At 40.8% G+C, this 25,268-nt stretch overlaps 1 protein-coding gene across 2 annotated transcripts in view; it reads right to left on the bottom strand.

Moving 5' to 3' along the window:
- The window catches only part of ATP10B (ATPase phospholipid transporting 10B (putative)), a 255,531-nt gene extending 232,774 nt beyond the window's left edge, over positions 1–22,757 (bottom strand). The window contains exon 1 of one of the 2 annotated variants that reach the window (XM_075601935.1): positions 22,712–22,757. The gene's annotated coding sequence lies outside the window, so the exon portion shown is untranslated. The remainder of the gene's footprint in view (positions 1–22,711) is intronic. The other variant, XM_075601934.1, reaches the window with a different exon arrangement.
- Between the last annotated feature and the right edge of the window lie 2,511 nt (positions 22,758–25,268).

Here is a 25,268-nt window from a genome sequence, read left to right as displayed (position 1 = left end):
AATCACCTTGTAAGGCCTCTTTCTCCACCCTGCCCAGGGTCGGGAGCTGCGCCTCCGACAGGAACCTCGTTAAGGTAGCTGAAGTTTTCGGACTGTGGGTAACCTTGTCTCCATCATACAGTGTAGCATAATATTTCTGAAATGCTTCCACTATCTGTTTTGGATCGGCGGTAAGGTCGCCCTGTTGTGTTCGAATTGTCGCTATCCTGAAATTTGGGAGCTTGTTTCGGAGCTTATTGGCTAGTAAGGTATCTGGCCTGTTGGCTTTTTCATAAAATCTGCGTTTGGACCATGCTAACTCCTTCTCGGCCTGGGAGGATAACACCAAATTAAGGGCCGCTTTAGTATCAATTAATTCTTGCCACGTGTTCTGGTTTTTGTCCGCGGAATGTTGTGCAGTGAGGAGTGTTAATTTCGCCTGCAGCTCTTTTATTTTAGAGGCTTTTTCTCGTTTCCGCTTACCGGCTATGCTCATAAGGAATCCCCTGAGAGTAGCCTTATGGGCTTCCCATAGTGTGGCCTGCGACTGCACGTTTCCCTTGTTTTCTCTAAAGAAATCCTTTATCCGGTCCTTTATCGCCCTCTCGGTAGCGGGGGCTTTGAGGAGAAGCTCGTTTAGCTTCCAGTTTGCTCTGGGTCTGTCTAGGCCTGCTATCTAGAATCGCTGCTTTAATGACGACGCAACTGCTTCACCGGAGAATTTAACCAGGTTCCCCCGCTTCACACTCTGTGTCAGTGTCTTCACCTGCTCATAACAGTGGTATAATAGCTACTCCATGCGCTCTTCCCCAAGGCATTTAAATAAAATGCCGGGGGACCGCGTGAGGCCCCTGCAACTTCACTTACCGGGATGCAGAGGCTCGGAGTGACGCGTCGCCATGGCAACGCGGCGTCAAATGCCGCCATGGGGTCATGCGACGTGACATGACCCATGGCATAATTTGACGCCGGTTGCCATGGCGACGTGACGTCACAAGACCCCGGCAAAAGAGGTAAGGGGGGGAGCAGGCGAAGAGGGCACAGCTCAAATAGTTTGTGCACCCCTGCTCTAGATCAGTATTGAGGTACAAACCACACATTTTAAATACTGTCTGATGTTTAAAACACTGGAGCAGGGTTTGTGAGCCTGAGTATTATAAATTGTACCTAAATGGCCATTCAAGAAGTGAACGTCCTCCCCCTTCATAGTCATCTTGTTCTACAGGTCACACAGCAGGTCAAGTGAAAAAATGTTGCTATATAATTAAGAGGTGCAAAAATAATGAAAACCCTACTATTTTAGTAGTGATGCCTCTGAGTGAGCAGCTAAGTTTCACTTGTACACAATATCAGAGCCCGATTGACTCCCAGGTTCCCATTCAATGACTCTTCATTCGCTTGTTCTGTAAGGGTGACAGATTAGTACCCACTAGGGGAGTATTGCCCTACATAAATGTGATTTTACCCAACTTAACAGCCATGTTAACATATAGCAGTTGTCATTAACGAACATAACTTGGAGGTAAGCAGTTTACTCCGGTTAAAAGGTTAGCATTCATTTTGACACTTATGTACAATTGGGTGCAAATTAGGGCCTAAATCATACCAGATTCTGACAATTCCTCCCAGATTCATTAAGACACGCTTGGATTTACATTGTTACATTATGAAGAAACACCTATTTAAATTTGGCTTTATTGATATGTTTGCACATTTCCAGTAGAAAATAGGAATAGTGCTGTAGCACCAATGCTCAAAGTGACTGGTTTAAGTGCTTTGGTGTAGGAGTGCCAATTATAAACAATTCAAATCACAGCTATAATCCAAATAGGATGGTGAAATATATGATATGCAATGCTGCAGGAGTGTATAGCTGTGGTGTGTGTAGCTGTGGCTACTTTCACTGCCTCGCTCGAGCTGTGTACAGGATGGCACGCACGTTTCTCTGGATCAGTTGATGTGAAGGTTCACCTCTAAGCCTACGCATTTCGTGACTACGTCACTCCGAGTGGGAAGACGTCACCGGAATCTGTGGACATCCACTCTGCACAGGCATCCTGGAGAGGAACTAAACGCGGGTCACCTCCAGCCTCTTTTGAAGTGGACATAATAGCAGATGTGCCCGTTTACCTTACTTGTTGTGAGTAGGGCTTCAATGTTTCCCAATTGATAAGAACCAGCACCACAAACCTCTGTGACTCAGACACCAGATTGTCTTTATTTTATATATTTTATTAAATTGTTTTTTATTTCATCAGCGAATTACTAGCATTATATGTGCATGTATGTTTGTTAGTATAGTGTGGTGTGGTCAGTCCATTTGGTTTTTGTTTGTTCTATGTGAATTATTGTCACGTTTTGTCTTGTTAGTCAATATAATTGGTTGACAGTATACACTATGATTTCTCCAAGTGTTTATTTTCACATGAGCTGCGGAACTCTCCATGGCCATCTGAGGCACATCCGGCTCTACCTGTCTGGACTTTATTGAATGGTTTGATCTTATTTGCCATACCTTGATATCTGGACTCATTATTAGTTATTAGGCGCCGGAAGTTATTTGTTTGTATTTACATTTCCTGTAGAGTTGTTAGTCTTGGAGAAATGTGGATCTGCTTTAAGTTATATGCGCATTCAACGATTCACTAAATTATCAATAACTAATCAAAAAGCTGTTATGCCAAATTCCAAAAAAAAAAAAAAAAAAAAACATTGTTCAGTATCACTTTGACTCACTAAACTTACAAATCACCAGGAAAACCAAATACAGTAGACACCAGAAAAAATAAAAACACTCCATGACATAATAATGAATATATAAAAAGTATAAATACCAATCATATATCTAGGGTGGCAAAGAAAAATGGAGCCTAAAGCTTTCTGAAAAGTTCTCAATTAACATCCGCACTGGTAAGATATTCCTCATGTTACCCATGTTTAAATGTGCAGAATTAGAGGAGTTATTTCTACAGTACATGCAATTACAGTAGTTTAGTTAACTCTGGGAATGCACTATCCATTACCGTTTTGGTTCACATTGTTTTATTTTCAATTATTTAACACTGCTTGGCGAATCTAGCCCTCTGTGACATAGCTGCATCAGAGAAATAATTTTGATATAGATCCCACATAAACTAGATTCTTAAAGAGACAAAGCCACTTGGCAGGCAAAAAAGCATATATTTATCAATGTAATTCAAATTTTCAACTCAAATTGTATGACTTCATGACTTTTAACCAAGCTGTATCTTAGTTGTAAAATGGTAGTAATACACTATTTGCAAAAAAAATGGAAAGATATATCTGTATAAGATTTGTATGACAATGAAGAACATTCTACTGAATAATCACTGCCCTTGTCCACCAAGCCACCATGGACGAGGTTAACAGCATGAGAACAAGAGGCACTTCAAAGACCGCCCGCCATGAATGTCTGATGTGAGTTACGTGTACTGCAGTTTCCCAGGTCTACCAAAGAATCTCTGGGACACCTGACTCACCCCAAAGGCATGAACCTTTGCTGTTTGGTTATGTTACCAAACCCTCTCATCCCCTGTACCCAATATTTCAACTTGCCCTGCCTTATAGATTGTAAGCTCTTTGAGGCAGGGCCTCTTCTATTACAAAACATTGCAGGCATATCCTATCTCACCGTGTAACATTTACAGACCAGATTCAAATTGTGATATCAGCCCATAATCATATCACTACCTGCCCAGATAGGGTTACTGTCGTAAGCAGACTTCTGCAGTTTATGAACGGTTAATAGCTTTGCAAAAATAACACAGAGAAGACACTATGGAAACCATCAATATCGAAAAGGAGACATCAGCAACACCATTTCATGTTCATTATTTTAAACCTGAACTCTTGTAAAGTTGAGATGCTTTTTTTAGATATAGAAACAAGTTTGGCAACCTTTTTGTATTGGAGTGGGGTCTAGTGGTAATCCAACCTTTGGCCAACTTTTTGTTTAAAGCAGTCAATTGGGGTTGTTTTTATTAACAAGTTGACTTTTCTCAACTTGCTTCTTAACATATTGAAGAAATGAGGTTAATGGTAATCGGAGACAGTGCCTGACTGCAGTATAGAGACACAGAATTGCTTTATTGGAACCGATTTACCAACTAATGTTCATTACTGAATCATGTCATCAGAATCAGGTCACCTAAATGTCTGTCCTTATTCTACAAGATGTCCCTGGTGAAGGTAGGGAACTGATTGTCTACATGGATTATTTTGCAGGTGTTTATTTTAGCCTGTCCATGCCCAAGCAAGCTAATAAGTTATCAAAACACAAGCACCTATGAAGACAGGTCATGCATGTTAAATTATTACACAACAGCTCAACATTCCTGTAAGAGACACTTTTAGATATTAACTTATTTAAATTTAACCAATTAAGAAAAGGCTAAAACCCCTCATCATAAGAATGTGCTAGTTTTATAAAATATGATGTGTCACATACTGTACATTTATATCTATTTAGCGGTAACTATATCTGTTCTGCTCATAAACCAATTGATGGAACTGAACAAGTAGATTTTCTTCAAGTTAATCACTGCCCTTGAATAAAAACAGGGTTCAGGAACCCGAGCGTGAAAGAGTGGTGTAAGGACAGTGACAAAGGATTATGAGCCAGCAGGGTTTAGCAGAATAGCCATCGTTTCATCTCAGTTAAGATAAAAAGTATAACATAGAGTAGTTCTTATAGATCTACATTTTCCCAGCAGAGGACCAATATATTTATACACTTGTCTTCACTTCATATAGACCTTTTACATGAGCCCACAAATTATAAAAAGATGTGCACTGTTGTATGTTTCTATTTAAGGAAATAAAATGCCTAATAACTTCCTGGCATGTTATAAACATTTTTAGCAAATTTATACAACAAAAGACCAAAAGCTCCAGTGTTGCCCCCAATATGACAAATTATATAGTTAAATATGTATCTCTTTTTCTTCTCACAAGTAAAGGTCATTTAGTAAGTTCTTTGGCCAAAGCATTATAAGCCTGCAACCATGCCACGGTATGCCCTTCTTGCAGGTCCCAACACTACCTGCTTTTTGTTGTATACTGTAATGTACATTAGCTCACAATCCCAGTATAACTCCTTTTGACACATATACGTATGTACGTACATACATACATACATACAGGTTGGTTTGGTTTCTGAGCTTGCAGGGATAATGAGAGGCAGCAAATATATAGCCAACTTCTCAAACATGAGAAACTCATTTCATATTGCCGTCTCTAAAAGCTTCCATAACTTTACTGGACATTAAACTCAATGCAAACAATGATTCATCAGTAGGAATGAATCCCCGCAGAGCCTAATTGCCATTGCAACCACGTCAATTCCTTCATCTAAACTTGTCATTAAACATTAGATCAATTGAAGATGCAGACAAAACTATTCCTTCTGTCCAAAAGTAACATTATTGGCAATTTGAAGATAGACATAACCAATTGTGTTTATTTTATTTAATGTATGCCATATATACATTCCACATTTAGTTCCTACACTAAAATGATAACATCCTTCTGGCACTTAATCTCCATTATTCCTTGTTCTCCTACTGTAGATTTTTCATTCCCAGTTTTATGTTCATCTGTTTGAATTTAAATGCATCTGTTTTACACCACCCTTCATGCCTATTTAAAGACTCCAAAACGGGCTCTCTCTTTATAATGTTTGCAAGAACATCTGCCTCGTCTAGTTTAGTTGCAATTATACACTGTACAACAATCTTATCTTTCCACATTAGACCCAGCAAGAAAATTAACCTAGATACATCAATGTTCTTTCATTGGCTCTAGTGTTATATGAACAAACCTGTCTTGAGTTATATGAACATTGACTATAAGGTTCCTTCTGTAATGTTTCTAAAGAGGTTGAACAGATGTAATACTGTATGTTGATAACAGGAAAGAATGGTAAATCAATTAATAAACTGTAGGAAACTCATGTTATATACTCGTAGGATACTTAATGTAATTAAACTTGTGGTGGACAGCAGAGATAACCTGGAGCATTGAAGCGAAAGTAGGGGAGCCTTCTATTAGTACCAAAAGCATATGGTGAGTATCAATTAAGCATATTTTTTTTAAACACATACACAATTTTATTTTTTTACATTCTACAGGCTACAGTACGATGTAGAAACTTTGCATTTTAACATCTACTACAAAAAACAGTAAATTGTGGTGGAAATAAAATAATCAATTTGTATTGTATCCCCAAAAAAATGTATTTAAAAAAAAAAAAGAAAAAATGTACATTTCTTGCATGTTCTGTTTTTTCAGGGACAAAACAAAGTATTTATCCTTTTTTTCTAATCGTGTCGTTTTGAAACTATAAAGTCTCTCCCCGAGAACCTGGAAAATTATGCATATGAAAGTTTTGCTGAGTGTACTGTAGCTTGAAAACCAATAAACCCAACCTAATATAACTCTAGGGATAAAGTGGGATTTGTCAATGCGGTTGCAAAGTTTCATCTGATTATTCAGTTTCTCTAAAAGATGAGATTATACTACAAAACCTTGGTACTGTAATTCTGCAAAAGTTCAAAAATAAAAAACACCACTGTTGTCCTTATATTAATCAATCGGATATGGGTCATAGTATCTATTTCAGACTATAAAAGTACATTAGCAATAAAATAAGGATGACTTACATACATCAACCTAATTAAATCCAATACTAGGTGTCCTAAATTCCAAAATAATAATATATATGACGGAAGGAATGGGGAGGGAGGGAAAAGGGGGTAAAGAGTGGGGGAGGAGTCGGGAAATGGGAATGGGGGGGCAGAAGACAGAGGGTGGAGAGAGTGAAGGGGAAAGATACATAGTAAAAATGGAAAGGCAAACAAGAATTTTATAGAAAACATGGCAATATAAAGATGGAATGATCAGAACAATAAATAAATTACTCAACATATGGAACAGTTTGCACAATACAGATCAGGTGACATGTAAAGTATTGATACTGGGAATTAAGTGAACACATGATCAACATTGATACAATGCATAGACTGTATTTTAAAAAGGGCTTTAGTTCTATATAATTGTTTAATCCCACTGGAAATTTGCTCTGCAGTGTGAATATCCAATATAGCTCTCTTTTGGCAATAAAAAGGTCACGTCACCTACTCTAATGTTTTCCTCTATTTTTTTTCAATATCCATGAATCGTATCCCATCAGTGCTACATCCTGAAAGTGGGTCAGAAGGTGAGTCAAAGGTTTCGTTGTTTCCTGAGATTTAGGCATATTAAAAATGTTTAAGTGTTCCATGATTCTCACTTTAAGATTCAGTTTTGTCCTGCCAACATACACACACAGCTGCACTGTAGAGCATATATCACATATGTGGACAGGCAATTAATAAAACTGGTAATGTTGTACTGAATTCCTGAAACAAATGATGTTATTGTATTTTTATTATTCATTTTTGTACAAATTTTGCATTTCAGGCATTTAAAGTTTTGCCAACAGGCCTAGCTTGTCCCTACGGTCTTTTTTGGGTTTCCTGTTTGTACCTTTAAGTAGACTGGGGGCCAGTATGTTTTTTTATTGTTTAGATCTTGTAAAAAAAAAAAAAAAACAGGTGGTTTTTTTTTTGGAAATTACGTTTTTCCAAACGGGATTCATTTGCAAGATGTGCCAATGTTTTGATATTGTTTAATGAATCTGTGGGAACTGTTAAAGTTAGAAACAAAAAAAGGTGGGGATGTTGTTGGGATGTTAAAATATCAAACCACAGTATTTGAAGATAAGTTATCTTTTATTACTGGTTTTTATTATTACAGATGCAGCGGCCGTTATCCGACCATTTCTCAAATTGGTTTTTGATATCTGCCCTCGTGATCCTCGCTAGTTTTGCCGCAAGAGACTAATGGCCCCTTCGGATTAACACAGCAGGTGTCGCCATCGCGGTAAAACAAATGCATTGTCTCCGTCGCGTGCGCTTATAGTGCACGCGACAGCGACAAAGCGACAAAGCGACAGAGCGACAGTGCTACCAGAAATCTTGTAGACACCATTATTTGATTTTTTCGCCGATGGTCTCCCCTTGTGGCCAATCGGGAGCTTCTTCGTCCCTCTACCCTCCCCTTTTATGACATCGCTGGCTGCCGGCCAAAACCTAAACACAACTTTTGGAAATTGCGACGGGTGACATCATCGGTCGCGTCAGTGTCACTATAAGCATGGCCTTAAGCTGAATCAGTCACGCTACCTGCGCACCTCTAACAGGCAATCGCAGGGGGTTTATTGAAATTTTTAACACTACAGTATTGCAGCAGTGGTTCTCTGGAGCTGAACCACATTGATTTCAGGTCTGGGGACCTCCTACTTCCCGAGATATAGACCCCGTTATGGGGTGCCGGTATCCCCATGTTAAAATTCTCAACTTCCTGGTCAACGACGCAATGCTCCTCAGGCAATGAAGGGGTTAAGGCACAATAGCAGGGGCAGAGGTGGCGAGTGAAAGGGGTACCATTGACTCACCCCCTCTGCCCCCAATAAACATTACAATATGTACTACCCACCAATACACAACCCACTCACTCCATGTCCCCACATAACTTTTTTTTTTTTTAAATTCTGCACAGGATACCAGAGGCCGGTGGGGGTCCTCGGGTGGCCCCCGTGTGTGTCCGGGAGCCTACAGGTGATCCTCGGGTGGTTCCCGTGGGTCTCCAGGTGGCCCCCATGGGTGTCCAGGGGCCGTGTCCTGGAGCCCCACAGGGGTTCTCGGTGGTCCCCGCTGGTCCTCAGGTGGTTCATATGGGTGTCCGAGGGCCTCCAGGTGGTCCCAAGGGTGTCTGAGGGTCCTCGGGTGGTTTCTGCGGGCCGGCCACACGGGTGTCCTCAGGTGGTACCCACAGGTGTCTGGGGGTCCTCGGGTGGTTCCCATGGGTGTCCAGGGGCCTCCTGGTGGTCCCCACAGTTGTCCAGGGGCCCCATGGGGGACCTCAGGTGGTCCCCACAGGTGTCTGGGGGTTCTCAGGTGGTTCCCGTGGGTGTCCAGGGGCCTCCAGGTGGTCCCTGTGGGTATCCGTTGGCCCAACGGGTGGTCGGTCCCCGCAGGTGTCTGGGGGCTCCAGCTGGACCCTACGGGTGTCTGGGCGTCATTGTGTGGTTCCCGTGGGCCTCCGGGTGGTTCCCACAGGTGTCTGGGGGCCCCAAGGGGGTCTGGGGGGCCTCTAGTGGTCCCCACAGGCCTGCGGTATCAATCCTGTACATAAAACAAATATGCAATACATTCAAATAAATGACCCCCAATGCTATTGGTTCTAGTAAACCATGTGATATCAGCCATTCTGGTTTTTGTGATGTCATCTTAAAGGGAAAGGAAGCTGAGCCTTTCTGATTGGCTGGATTCACTCCCTTTTGATGACGTCACATCCTAAGGAAAAAAACTGTCACATGGTCACCATTTGTCAGTCAAATGTGATGTCACAGGCTGTATAAAAGCCTGTGCAGTCTCATTTGAAGGCACGGAGCTCCAGAAGCAAAATCTCCTACCAATTGGATGAAGTACAGATGAAGATACAGAAGACCCCAAAATGGATTACAAATTACAGATGAAGAAAAGAAAGAAGAAAAGAATTAAAGACTTTACCTATGGGCCGTGGCTGTTGAGGAGCATTGCGTCGTGAACCAGGAAGTTGCTGCTGTTGCTGGTGTCGGTGGGTGAAGGCATCAAAATGTAAGAAAAAGATGGCTTATATTTTATTTAATGTTGTATTTTTTTTTCTTTTAGGTTGGCATTTGCATTGGCATACTGTAACTTTTGTATTCCAATGTAAATGTTTTGTTTGGTGCTTGTGTTTTTATTTGCAGGCTTTTTTTTAGGTTGGTACTGTATTTTTTTATTCATTAACATTCGGGATGCACATTGATACCCTGAAAACCAAGACCTATGCCAAACTAGGGGTACTTTACAGGAACAAATCCTCCCTAAGTCTCCTGGTCAGAAACGTATCGCACAGCAGATTCTAATGCCAATTATTGACTATGGAGACATAGTATATGGCTCGGCACCTCAAACCCACCTTAGCAAACTTGACACCCTCTACAATTCAATTTGTCGTTTTGTTCTCCAATGCAATTATAACACACATCACTGCGAAATGCTCAAAGAACTAGATTGGTCATCACTTGAGTCTAGGCGCAAAGTTCACCTTTCCTGTCTTGCACATGCAGCACCTATCATCTGAGATCAGACTCCAAAAGACTGTTCATGGTCCCAAGGCTCAACAAAGGATCTGGACGTTCCTCCTTCTCTTACCGTGCACCCCAAAACTGGAACAACCTACCAGAGACTCTCACATCCACCACCAGTTTAAATTCTTTCAAATCTAAGGCTGTCACACATTTTAATCTGGTCTGTAACTGTTTCATACACCATGTTAAATTCACCTGTGTACATATATATTATATTTGCAGAAATAAAAGCTAAGTTTTAATCGCCTGAGAGTGCACCACTCAAATGTGCTTCTTTTTGGGACAACAGCCATCTTTTCAACTGCTGTCCTTTTTGATAAACCAATATTATCTCAGCACATGATAGCACCAGATGCCAATCTTGGAAACATAGGCAACCTCATATACCCATATCAATTCATTTGGTGAGCGTTGTGACACCTTCTTTGTTTGACTGTTTTTTTTTAGCTGTCCCTTATTTTGCTCTAGTGTTAAAGCATGCCCATATTATATGGACATGCTTTAACACTGTGCCAATCAATGGGTAGTAGTAGGTATCTGGATAATAGTAATTTTGGACAGAAAGAAATGACAACCGCTCAACTACTAATACTCAAAGTAGTATTGGAAAGAGTGGGGTGCATGTGGAATATATTGTATACACACAAAAACTGAACAAGACTTGATACGCAAAAAAGGACCCCTATTGTAGCACTCAACCACAGATGAATGATATAAACTATGTAATATTCTAAACTAAAATCACCACAAAATATAGTTGTATATCACGTGGAGAGGGGTAATCGCAGTTAAAATAAAATAATAAAATTGTATTATACATCAACTCTAAGTGCTCAAAAGTAATATATACAGTGAAAAAATAGTAAGTCTAAAATCCCCAATGGAGAGACTGATAGTATCAAGATAAGGGTTTATGGCAATATAAATGCAAGTTATACTATTTTAATAGTAAGTTTGCCCATTACTTTATTGTATGTATTGAGGAAGGGGGGTGGGGGGGTGGGGGGGTGTATGTATTGGGGGGGTGGTGTATTTATTTGAATGTATTCCATTTTTTTTTTTGCACAGGATTGATACCGCAGTCCAGCGGGAACCACTCGAGGACACCCAGACACCCGCGGTGACCACCTGGAGGCCCCCGGACACCCATGGGGACAACCTGGAGGCCCTCCGAACACCTGCGGGAACCACCTGAGGACCCCCAGACACCCACGGGGACCACCGAAGACCCCCATGGGGACCACCCGAGGACCCCTGTGGGGCCCCTGGGGACAACCTGGAGGCCCCTAGACACCTGTGGGAACCATCAAAGGACCCCCAGACACCCACGGAGACCACCTGGAAGCCCCCGGGCACCCGCAGGAACCAACCGAGGACTCCCGATGACCTCTGCTATGAATCCTGTGCAGAAAAAATAAAAAACGTTTTTATGTGGGGGCACATGGGTGGGTTGGTTGTGTATTGGTGGGTAGTACATATTGTAATGTTTATTGGGGGCATAGGGGGTGAGTGAAGGGCCAAGTACCCCCTTCACCCACCCCCTCTGACCCCAATAAACCTGATATTGTGCCTTAACGGCTAGCCGCTATGGTAATAAAGCTGATTAAATTTTATTTTTATTCATAGTGTGCATGAGCAGGGGGTCGCCTGAGCTGAACCGCATTGATTTCAGCCTCAGGGACCCCCTGCTGCCTGATATACAGACGTTATGGGGTGCCGGTATCCCCGTCATGCTAGAAACCTCTGCGTCATGTGACCGGAGGCCTTTAACATTGTGGGGATACTTGCACCCCATACCAGGCCTGTATCTCAGGAAGCAGGGGGTCTAGAGGCTGAAATCAACTTTTTTCAGCTCAGGAGACCCGCTGCTCACGCACAATATAAATAAAAATAAAATGTAAGCAGCTTCATTACCTTAGCAACCATCTGCTAAGGTAATGATTATTTCTTTGGGGGGGGGGGGCTGTTTGATACTAGTGTGCAGGAGCAGGGGGTCTTGTGAGCTGAACAAAATTGATTTCAGCCACGGGGACCCCCTACGTCCTGAGATAGAGGCCCCGTTATGGGGTGCCGGTATCTCCTGCAATATTAAAATCCCACGGTCACGTGACCCACAGGATTTTAACATTCCAGGGATACCGGCACCCCATAACGGGGCCTATACCTCGGTAAGTAGGGGATCCCCAGACTTGAAATCAATGCGGTTCATATCTGGAGACTCCCTGCTACAATACTCTAGTGCTAAAATTTAAATAAACACCCCATAATCGTCTGTTAGAAGCACGCAGTTAGAGTGACTGATTCAGCCTCTCTCTTACTGTGTGTCTTTTACAGACAGGTAGACCTCAGTAGCATTAACACAGCAGGGACACCTGCTGTGTTTATCCAATGAACCATGTCGTCTGCAGCGGACCATCTCGGACCACCACGCACTACTATGGTGCGTCATTCAACCCGATAAATGGTCGTATAACCGCCGCAGCATCTGTGTAAGGGATCGGGGGACACGCGCCTCTCAGCGGGTCCCCGTCACCGCAGCTCCCAGTGCGGTTGCTAGCTCCGGTCCCCCTCCCCGTCGGCTGCTTACCTCTGCTGCTCGGGCACCATGCCGCTCCTCCGCGGCGCACGCCACATCCTCGCACACGAGGCCGGGGCGCGCGCACGGAAATCTTACAGAGTGCGCGCGCACCCGATCCTCTTGGCCGTCCTCCCGTGTCACTGGCTCCGCCCCCCATCGGCTGCAAGCTTTTTCCACTACTCACCTGTCTGACTCCTACCCTGCACACCTGGACCTATCCCTGGGCTTGCTCAGAAAGGCCTCCGCTCCACCCCTTGCTACCATTGGCCCTACTGGATTTATAACCCCAGTCTGACCTCTCCTGCCTCGCTCTGCATAGTTCTTCTGTGACTCCTGTGTGCAGCTGTCTATGCCAAGCTCTGTTCTCTGTTACAGCTCTTGTTCCTGTCCCTGCCCCTATTGGATACCTTTGGATTTGATCTCGGCTCTTCTTTGACTACGTGTACCTCGCTACCCCTGGACTCGGCTTTGGACCTCACTACGCTGCTATCTCCTGCCCCTGTTTCACGGCTCTTGCACATTAACCTTCGGACTTCTGGCACCCCGGACGCAGCAAGTATCTCGTTAACCCTTTCTCACCAGGCCCGGCAACGCATCTTACCACACTCCGGGCACGCCCCCACTGCTGTGAGTGCGTGTTATACCCTTACCCACCTCAGTACTGGGGACTGGTCAGGTCTGCGGGCATACAGGCGTTACAATCTGTCGTAAACGGAGAACTATTTTTCTTTTTGTTGTTGTAGTAATGATTCTCTTTTTCTATTGAGAAGCTTGTTATAAGCGGTTTCTATAAGTTATTCATTGTACCCCTTATTATTAAATCTCTCACTTAAGAATTTAGATTAATTCTTCAAACTGAGTCATCCACACAGTTTCGCCTTAAAGGGAGAAATTGGCTGAATGGGATGTTTTCAAAGCATTTTCATTCATGACCACTGGTTTGATGCAAAAACGAATTAACATTAGCACTTTTAAAGTGGGTTTTAGTGAAAATGCTATTGTTTTCGATGTATATCTCCAAATCAAGGAAGGTGACATGATCTTGATTTAAAATTCACCAGTGAATTCAATTACATTGGTTGGAATTGATATGGTGAACAAAAGAATGAAAGGCTTCTTCATCCCCATTCCAAAGTACAAGGACATAATCGATGTATCTCCTTCACAGCACTATCTGTGCAGGAGAAACATCAGCCCACCATATGTGTAGCGAGTCCCACCATCCCATATAAAGATTGGCAAAAGAAGGTGCAAACCGTGTCCCCATTGCAGTGTCACAAAGTTGTAAATGGAACTCGTGATTGAATAACAAATAATTGTGTTTAAGGATAAATTCAATAGAACTGAGAAGTATAGGTGTAGGGTGAAGTATAAGAAGGATCAGCCTGAAATATTGGGGGTTATTCACAAAACTAAAATAGCTATAATCAGTCTCTAACAAACGTTCCTTTGTATACCAAGTTTAACCTATGAATAAGTTTGACGCTTGGTGTTGCATTGCAAATTCTGCCATTTTTCCAACTCTGTGTGACACCAATGTAGCAGTCATCAAATTTGTAAGAATCTAGCAACTACAAATGCCACTTATGCCCACATTAACATCTCAAACAGATATACAACCCTGCCTTTCACCATTATCGTTTAGCATACAGTGTTTCCACTGCAGCCAGGGATTCTGGGTATTGACATGCAAATGAGCACTAACAGTGGGTCGCAAAAAATCCTTACAACCTTTTAAAAAGGGGAAAAAGCTCTCCATTGCTGCTAGATGGACTTGCAAACCATTGCAATGCTTAACTACTCACTGTCATTGGTATTCTGTAAGTACTGAATTTGTCCAACAAAAATGGACAGCTCAAAATGAAACCAATTTAACCGCTTGTCTCTTTCTGTCTGTATTCAAGGAGATCACTTCTTGGTATTCTGGTGGCATTGTGGATTTGCTGGTCCCTCACATTCTGGGACTATTTAACACCTCAAGTCATAAATCGCACACTAAACAGGGGGAGGGACGGGCTCTAGTAACATTTTAAGATGCCCTGTTTTTGTGTCAACCCCTTGCCTGCTTTAGTCAGTCAATGTAACATCGCCAGAAGAAGAGATCAGTATCTCGAAAGCTTGCACAAATAAAAGCATTCGTTAGTCACAGAACGGTATTGTCTATTCATTTTTGATTATATAACGGAAATAGCCGATAAGAATAAATGAGTTCTTCAGTATTAGGCGATAGCTTTTTTTATTTGGACTTACAATTTATGTCATAGGACAAGCATTTGAGAGTTCTCCTCTCTTCCTTAGGTCGGCAATACTGATATGAATATGACAAAGAAATATGGCTAAAACCGTGTAAGCGAGAGCAAAAAAAAAAAAAAGATATACTGTAGATAAAGTGGGGTGATAACGTTATTGAAGCCATGGAGGGTGATAAGAAACAGCATGGGGGGGCGGGGGAAGGGGATGGTTGGGGGGGGAAGAAGAAGGTGTGGATAAGAAGAGAGACAAGCAGGATGATTACAAACAATTCTGATAATGTGCGAGAAACCCCATATCTGCATAAAATCCTTTTGTTTTGGTGTCAAAGAGTCTGATCATTACGAGTTCAAATGTTTTCCGTTCTTGGGGGCGTTTAAACATTCCATTGAGGATTTAGATTTTTAAATCATTTATGGAATGATCTGGTTGTAAGAAATGATGTCCCACTGGTGAGCAGTATCTTCCTTCTTCATGGTGTTGTATTGAGTGCCTGTGCATATTCATTCTGCCTTGAAGTTTTTGGTTGGTTTCTCCAATGTAGCATCCTTGGTCACATTTGTTGCATTGAATCATATACACACTACATCCCTGGATGTGCAGCAGTATGATCCTTTAACATTGAGTGTTTCATTGTACATATATGTATACACACACACACGTAATTCCCTGGTGGCCAGTAGTCCGCTACGTCTCAGGGGCACAGGAAGGAAGATATCTGGCTTTTGCCCCAGACCGCAGCTTTGGGTTGCAGAATTGTTAGGTTGTGTTGTACACTTTGAGGAACAGGGGAGACAGGCGCCAATTTGGTTTGGTTCTCTTGTTTTGGAGCCCGAGACTTGCCTCTCTTTGGGCTCGGTAGTTAATGCTCCTCTTCTCACCCGACATCAAGGACCAAAGAATTGATAAAAGTGATATAACACCACCCTGCTTCCTATTCACTAGAACTACCACATCATATCGCTCGCTGTCTCTGGGGATTATTCACAAAACTGCTACAGCTTAGTTCGGCGCACAGAAACTCCCACTGACTAAAGGGTACTCCTGAGGGGATTTAAATGTCTAATAGGAAGCTACAAACTAGAACGTTGTGTCTTCCTACTGGCCCGTATTTTGGCTGCCTTTTTATATTCCGTGGAGGGAGTTTATACACAGTACCTTCACCAGCAATTATCTCCAGAACCAGATCTCTTCCGAGAGCTAAAAATAGTGTGTGTTAGCTCTGCGGCAAAACTCTGTTCCAATCCTGTAACAATATAGGTGCTACAGTACTTTAAGTTGTTTGTATTTTATGTTTTGTTTGTGTGCTTACCCACACATTGTACTGTACTGTGGAATATGTTAGCACCATATAAATAATAGACGATAATAATATACATACACACATTAAGTGTGCACCATTCCTGTGACCTAGATATCTTCCTAAAGCTGCCATAATTAAAGGGGAAAATAAAACACAGGGGAAAAAACAACAAATAAAAACAACAGGACTTGACTAATCCTTTCCCAAATTATCACAAGAGGATAATTCTACTTCCAGACACTTGGATGTTGGTTGTTACATGTCAGGCTATGTAACATTGTTGCGGTTGATGTAATCCGAGTTACTTGTTTAACTAATTTGTGGGCATCGATAGTTACAGGCCAAGAACTAGAGCTGGGCACATATTTTATCACAATCTAAATTTATTAGAGTACGGAAACAAAATGCCACCAGATTTCTTTTCTTTTAAGACTAAAAAAGGAAATTAGTGCAAATGTTCTAAAAGAATATTCCAAAAATTACATTTGCAAAATTCACAGAGAAAAGATACGAAGATAGCAAAAACAAACCAACCTGAAAATCGAATTATGATACATTTGCCTCATATTATGACTCTTGGTAGCATATAGATGAAGAGCCGCGGTTTTCAACCTTTTTTTGGTTAAGGAACTCGTAAGTGAAATTTTGAAGAACCCCATACCATATACAGTATAATAGCAACTCTGTGATCAGATGTATTTTAAATTCTTCTGTATTTGATACCATTTTCAAATGGCCAGAAAATTCCAGGGAACCTGGTTGAAAAACACTGATGGAGAGCACATTATATCAGAAACTGATATTTCCTCGTCGGTGCCTCCAGATCTGGAGGAAGCATTTGGGATGGTTCCAATAATCTCCTTTATTCCTCTGTGGCATTAGTACTGTATATCACTGTCGATTAAGGATCATCTACAGGTGTGTGCTTTGTCCTCTCAATCTCATGGAGTTCATGCTGTTGCTTCACCAGCTACTCAATCATGATTCCCAACTGTCAAATCTCTATTGCTCAACTGCATAGAATCCATCATGGCATGCCTACTGTACATTTCAATGGTGTCCTGAAGGCACGCTACATTCTTTTAAGTCAAATGAAGCCTCCACATGTTTATAACTTTATTAGGGCACTTGGACAGCTGCAAAACAAAGTTAACTCATCTAATACTGTATATAATTATTGAGGGATCCTTCTTTCAATCTTTGAAGCTCATATTAAGAGCACTGCCATTCATTACCAAGACTTTGGTATTTGGCTTTTTTTGCACCAGGACAAAGCTCTCCTCTTCCTCACTGCTACTGTGGACAACATCTGGTAAGGAAGAAAGCGTTAAGTAGAACAGATGTGTGCTGTTCTGAGAAGTAGAGGTCTGAAAGATTAGTGATGTATCTTAGTGCACAGCTGCCTTTAGCACTTGATGGATTCCAATATTAGTTGTAAAAATAAACATTCACCAAAAATAAAAGGCAGAAAGAGAAAAGAAATGCATATATAATATCCGTCTATAGCTCTGGTAATGTCTTCATTTGGTCTTTGGGACTTACTTTTTGTCTTCTCTTTTTTTTATATATATTCTTTGAAGTGTTATTATTATGATAATGCACGGATATTTCAGTGAAGAAATATGATTAGTTGATGGTAACGTGGGAAGAATATCAAAGTCATGTCTGAATGTGTACTTAAAAACTCCTCCTCACTAATTTTCACAAATCCCACCCTCCTACACACTCTTCAGTTGTCAAAGTCTCAACAGGATCACTCTTTGTGAAATAATTCACCTCCAAAAAGCTTTCTTTGTATATAAATGTGTTATAACATCTATTAAAGCTGCAATTCAACTTGGAATAAAAGAACATGAACTTTCTTCCTTTACCACTGCCATCTCTTATAGTCTTCTTTTAGCTTTAGACTAAAAACAGGTTTCTTTTAGCAACTAATTTGGGGTGGGTGAAATTATTTGTGTTTGGGGTTGGTGGGATCATTCTTCTGGAGATTACTTTTTCATCATTGGTTTTCAAGCCAGTGTCACAATTATTTTTCTCGCTTGCAAAGAAGCTCGCTGGCGCCGAATTTCCCTTAACTCACCAACAATAATATATCTTTTTTAATCAATGGAAAAGTGGGTTTGCTAGAACGATCAACAGAACTGTTATTCAATGAAAGAGTTCATCCAAATACGCCAATCAATCCCTGCAGTTAATTGATGCTATAAAATAAGGGACAAAAATACCATATGGCAGGTGTAATGCGCTCAAGTGCTTTATTGCAGTTTCATTATAATTGGGTATACACGATTAACTAATCATTCAGCTCCTCTAACGGAGTGCCATTAACAACCTCCACCCTTCTATATTATTAACAAAATGCAACAGATTTAAGTGGTCAAGGCAATTAGTAGCACATCAAAATAACCAACATGTGAAGCTTGGAATGTTGCAGAGTATGTTAGACTCCAAATTGTTGAACATTACAGGTGCATTCTTCCATGCATGAAAAAAAAAAACAAGGATGAAAAATATGTAACCAGCTACCACCATGTAATCCCAGGGGAAGCAGCAGAATTTTGATTGAATTCATTCAAGTTCTCTGTTATTATCGAGCCTCTCTGACAGCAGAGGACAAACTGCCTTTCAAGAGGCAAGCTGTAACATGCCAACAATTCAGGATAAAATAATTTTAAAAAAGGAACAAAAGCCCCTGTGGAATTTTTTCACCACACATTATAAAAACATTGATTTGTTGAATGGCTTAGGAATTTAATATTGCGCAGCTCCTGCCGGTAAGTGTGAAATATTAGGGTTTGATGAAGCTTATTTACCTTTTATGAGAAGGAAAGATGTGTCTGGCGTACATTTGATGAGTGTTATTGCAGCTTTTGAAATCAGGTTAGTGTTTCATTTTTAGGTTTGTGCTATTAAAGTGAGAATGCAAATTTTAGATGAAGCGTCACATGGATTTTAATAGTTAAATATACTGATGGTGTTCATGAGAAAAGTTAGTATTAGTAAAGTTGACAAGTATATTATTAAAGCAGTCAATTTTTGGTTATCAGGAGCAATTCATGCAATATCTTACATGTGGGTTTTTTTTTTAAATAAATAAGTTCGGTAGTATAAGATACTGACAACCTTTTTTCTATTTTAAAATTCAACTCTTGCCATTTTTAATGAGTTTTAATATACTGAGCATCCTTTGATTTCTATAGCCAACTCCCCAGCAGAGCAAGATCTTTGTAATACTTTCCGGTTTGTGATCCTTTGCTGCCAATATTCCCAGCAGTTTGAGCTGCAAACTGTAACAATAGATAATTTTACCTTCGTAATATAAGAATACATTGTAGCTGCTGAGTTACACTGACTGAAGGATTGATTGATTGAAACTGAAAGGCAGCAATTTAGTGAACCCTGGGAAGCAGGATCTTTGTTGATCGATCACAGGACAATTAATTGTTTAGCAGCTTAGGTAATTTGTTTTCAAAAAAGGTAATCAAAAGATGAATTAAAAAAATATTTTTTTTTATTTATTCAAGTGTCGCTTGGGTTGCTTCTTTAAAGTACAATTCCAACTAGCATACAAAAAACAATTTTTATAAATAACTTGCCAGTGTAACGGTCATCCTTAAATGAATTTAAGCATCCCTGATGAAAACATTTTATTCTAACTTTACATTAAGAACTATATTTATTTACATTGGGACTCTAAAATATGGGACGCTTGTCAAACACACATCTCCTCTACCCTTTGCTTCTCTTATGAGGAGTGGGTAGGAGAAGGGTTGGCATTTCATCTGGGCAATGTGTTGCTCAACACAAAGTAACAAAAGTCATACCATGTTCCAGATTAGAACGTTACAAACTGAAGTATTACTTGAAGATGCAGTATGTGCATAATACTTGTGATTTTTTTTAAAAAAAATTTACAAAAAGTTACAGGATGTCAATCATCCAGATTTACCTACTAAAACAAGTTTGGAATTAAATCTTTTTGGTCCAGAGACAGCACATTTAATAGGGCACTGTGGGTTTAGGGGGGAAATTAACATAATGCCTTGAACAATGACGAGTAACTCTATACAATTCTAGTTTAGACTAGTGTAACCCTGTAAGTAAGAGCGGGCTACTTATCCTTCTCCTACTGGAGTAAGCCCTGGGAAGGGCAGGCGCCAGTAGTAACCATGGGTTTTCCCCCCTCACAAAGCCCTGCCTGGAGTGATAGAGGTAGGCCCCTGACTCTGTAGCAGGCCTGAGACAGAGGGGAGGTTCTGCTGACATCACAAGGGGCAGGGCTGGATCTATTTAGTGGGCTGTCCTGTGTGTGTCTGTGTCAGTTTGTGGATGTCAGTTCTGGAAGGAGAGTGTTAGAGTTGGAGTGTCTGTCTGGTGTGTCAGAATCTAGAGAGGAGAGTGGCAGTCATGCATGGTGACAGGAGAAGCCACGCCGAGAGTGCTTGGAAGAGATACCCAGAGCCCCTTTGAGTAGAGCGGACAGGACTATAGAGGTGGACCAATGCCCCTCACCCTGTTCAGGGGGTGAGGGGAAAGACATCTAGCCTCACCCATAGGACCTATCCTTAGGTGGAGGCAGGGGTATTGCAGCCCCAACCAGGCCATCCTGCAGGGTACATTCCTGGAGGACAAGGAGTGGATGAAAAGACCTTGTCGTGTCCATACATTTGGGGTTGCTGCTGCCAATGAACTGTTGCTGTATGAGAATAAAGACACTGCTGTTTTACACAAAGAGACTGTGTGTGAGAGCTGGATCATTCGCCCTGGGACCAGGGTTTTCTCTATAAGGGCCCTATCCCACATCCCTGGGACTTATGGAGATGGAGGCGCTGCACCACTGTTGCTAAAGAATGGAGGCAAGTACCCCAGAAGCCTGGCCCTGTTATCCCCCACACCAACGCGGGAGACTCAGGCCCTCCTGTTACAAGCAGGTATGCACCACCATATACATGTAGCCAGCCCTCAATACACCCTAGAGGCACGATCTGTGTCTGGGGGGAGGGACATGGGTTACACTAGCAACTTTATTTTATTATATGCACAGTGAGATTTCAAGTCATTATTGCCAACCTATCGCGATGTTCCTCTTATCTTCAATAAATTACCTGGAAAAGGTACCCAATTACCCATGTTACTAATGGCAGAAATACAAGGCACATCCAGTTAAAGATTATCCTTTAATTTTCTCTCCCCTGGGTTACAGAAGATAGACATTTTTCATTCTTTTACCAACTACCTTGTTTCTGGAATGAACTAAATTGATGCTCTTAAAATTCATAACACTATCAGAAGATAAAAGGCCTCTACACTATCGGACTTGAAACATATTTGTAGTTGTTGATTGTCATTTTGCTTAGCTTCTCTGCTTTGTATCCTAGGACAGATTTGAAAATTAGGTTTATTTTCCAGAGCTACAAAAATCCATACAACCTCTCGACAGACAAATACAAAAAAATAAGAGTGGAGACGAATGAAGAGAATTTAATTTGGTTATTGCCTGGGTTGAGGAAAGAACCACGCATATTAAAAGACCACAAGTGTAGAAACAGTATATCACAATTACAGCACTTTTCTTTCAGTACCCTGCGATGCCTTGCAGAACAATGTGCAAGGCATTTTGAGATGCGACTTAGGCTGTGTCTGTGCTGCCGCTGAACACGTTTGGCACGTTGAGTTCAATAAATCTCAATGTGTCTGGCCACGCTCACGCAGTGCATGCACGCTCGTGCCCATACGCTCGCGGGCGCTAGGCGAGACAGATGAAATTGATTTAAAGGCGCGCTGACGGGTCACATGACCTTCAGCAATCCATCAGCGCCACCCCTCGCTCACACTTGGAAAAAAATATGGAGGACAGTCGAGTGCTCATGCTTGGAGAGTTGGTTCACCGCTCACAAGCATGAGCGCACTCGGCGTCAGCGTGGCCGCAGCCGTAGAAAAGCAGGCGTGTGATCGACTGCTCTTTCACCAATGCAGGTCTTCTGAACCTTGGGTGTTTCCAGCTCTTCTGTGGACCAGTGATGTCTCAGTGTACTGGTAAAGGTAAGTTGCATTTTTCACGTCCAGCCCAGATCAATGTATCTGTCTAGGTAAAATAAATTATAAATACCTGTATCGGCAAGTCCCAATTTTCCACAGAAAGGCAGTGAGTGGAAAAATCAGGGTTAGAAGACAAGGACTTTTTTCAAAATATCATGGCCCAAGACTGAAGAAGTCCTGAATCAGCAAGAGTATTAATACCATGAGATCTTGTCCTCAAGGTAGGAGTGTCAGTTATTTTAAAGTTATTTTAAAGTATCTCAGAGGGAGATCGTAAAGCTACCAGTGGTCTTTGTAATGTAGGAGGGGGGAGAAACATTACCTTTATTTCTCTGTCAGCCCGGGATGATGCCTTGTGTATATTCCTCAATTACCTGTTTCAAAGAAAAAAAAGATAAATTAATTTTCTGGATCTCGTTAAACACGTCTTCTTTGTCACCTATCAATATCACTAGCACTGGGCAACACACGAAAATCCTTTCAGGAGATATTTGGATGGAAAACGCAGGACATCATCTTCCAGTCATCTACACTGGGTAAGGGTACTTTATTCAGATAAAATTTGTTGTAAAACATAACATTTCTGAGTATGCTTTAGAAATACTGAGAATTAGTTAGTATCACCTTATCACTGTCAAAGAAGACAGCAACTCATTGCTTTTCAATGCCTCTAAGCTGCCTCTAGCAACCGACAGCACTGAATTGTGGCTATATTGTGTATTCCTTACATACAGATGTAGACAGACTCACTGTCCCTAGAGCCACATGAAGAAAAGGAATACTTGATGTTTGACTGTCCCTGGAACCGGTGCATTTTACTTCTTCATCTGAATGGGAGAGATTTCCCACTGCCACAGTAAGGCGTCCATGGCTTCCCCGGAAGAGCGAACAGTTAGTTAGCCTCGCTACATCTGTATTGAGTGCCTATACCTTCTCAGAAAAAAACTAAAATTGGGGTAGTCCCATGTAGCAGGTAAAAATAAATAAGAGTAAATGGCTCTCTTAAAAATATGAAATCATCCTTAAAGAAACAATTATACTTATTTCTGCATTTGAATTATATATTTTCCTTTTTTTTTTTCATGCATGCTTAATTCATGCATATCAGAATCTTATGTTCATCTACTTGACTAACAATAACATAATTAGTTTACTAAGAACAAAAACAGAAACAATTTCCCTGTACATTTACGGATTGAAAGAACAAATATAAAATGGTGAAAACCCCTCCATACCTCCACAAATTTGGTTACCACAGAAATATCAATTTAAAAATTTTTTTTTATTTAATTAAACCATTTTATTGTTAAATATCTACACTTACAGAACAGACTAACATCTTAACCCCCCACCGCCCACAAAACAAAACTGGCATTTAATCAATTAAAACATAATACTTTTCAGAGATATATATATATATATATATATATATATATATACAGTGGTTGACAAATCACCAAAAAATCTACTCGCCACACAAAAAAATCTACTCGCCACCTAGTACCAAACGTGTGCCGCTTGGGCCAATATTTACTCGCCCGGGGGTTAAATCCACTCGCCCGGGGCGAGCAAATGTATAGGTTTGTCGAACACTGTATGTATATATATATATATATATATATATATATATATATATATATATATATATATATATATATATATATATATAAAATAATAACTTTAAGAGCTTGGAGTGACGCTTTAAATGGGCAGTGCCTCCTATTATGAAAGTGGACTTTGAAAAGTGTTATGTTTAATTGATTAAATGTCAGGTTTTGTTTGATCTTATATAGATATAGAGACATTATAGATATAGATATATAGATATATATCTATATATATATATATAATCAAAGGCTCCTTACCAGGCAGACCAGAGAATCCAGGGAATCCAAAGCAGGCACAGCAAGGAAGAGACAGCACACTTGTTAGCAAGAAGAATTGTATTAGTGAAGCAGGCACAAAACACCAACGTTTCGGTCCTAAAAACAGGTCCTGTTTTTAGGACCGAAACGTTGGTGTTTTGTGCCTGCTTCACTAATACAATTCTTCTTGCTAACAAGTGTGCTGTCTCTTCCTTGCTGTGCCTGCTTTGGATTCCCTGGATTCTCTGGTCTGCCTGGTAAGGAGCCTTTGATTATATTCATTCATATGGGACTAAGCACCTGTCTTCATCTGTATTTGTGTGCCATCTGCTCTGTTACCTATATATATATATATATATATATAGATCTATAGATATAGATATATATATATATATCTATATATAGATCTATATCTATATAGTTTTTTTGTTTTTGTTTTTTAAAACTGGGTAAAACCCCCGCTTTAGATTAATGATGATACAGTAGAAGGATGGTGGTGCCGATTGCGTAATGAATAATATATATACACTGGAGAGAAAAGTAACCCAATTTATAGCACTCACCTAATTGGATGATTGACGAGTTAATTAAAATAGTTTATTGGGCTTAATGATAAAATATAGAGCTTTAATAAAAAAAAACAATTAAACAACGCACTATAAATCCACTTGGTGTTGGTGAACCCTGTATTATAGACAGTGCTGGATAGGGTATGCGAGTGTACATACTCTATCCTTGGTGGGACACTTTTATGGCTGCAGGCCTTTGATCCTAGAACTCTGCTGCTATTATTGCCACAAATAGTGTATCGTTTTGTTGCGGTCTCCTTTGATTTTTCACACAGCTGTCCTAACGGTGCTACAACTACTCAAACAGCTGACACCAATTGGGACCATTAGTGTCTGCATCGATCTGTTATTCAGAGATCCCTGCTAACATGATCCAACACTGCATTTATCAAGTGTGTTGTACTTAACTGGTATACAGGCATACCCCGCTTTAAGTACACTCACT

The sequence above is a fragment of the Ascaphus truei genome, chromosome 5 (genome assembly GCF_040206685.1).
Source record: "Ascaphus truei isolate aAscTru1 chromosome 5, aAscTru1.hap1, whole genome shotgun sequence".
Lineage (NCBI taxonomy): Eukaryota > Metazoa > Chordata > Amphibia > Anura > Ascaphidae > Ascaphus > Ascaphus truei.
The sequence above is the reverse complement of the archived record's forward strand: the minus strand, read 5'-3'. Positions and strand labels throughout refer to the sequence as shown.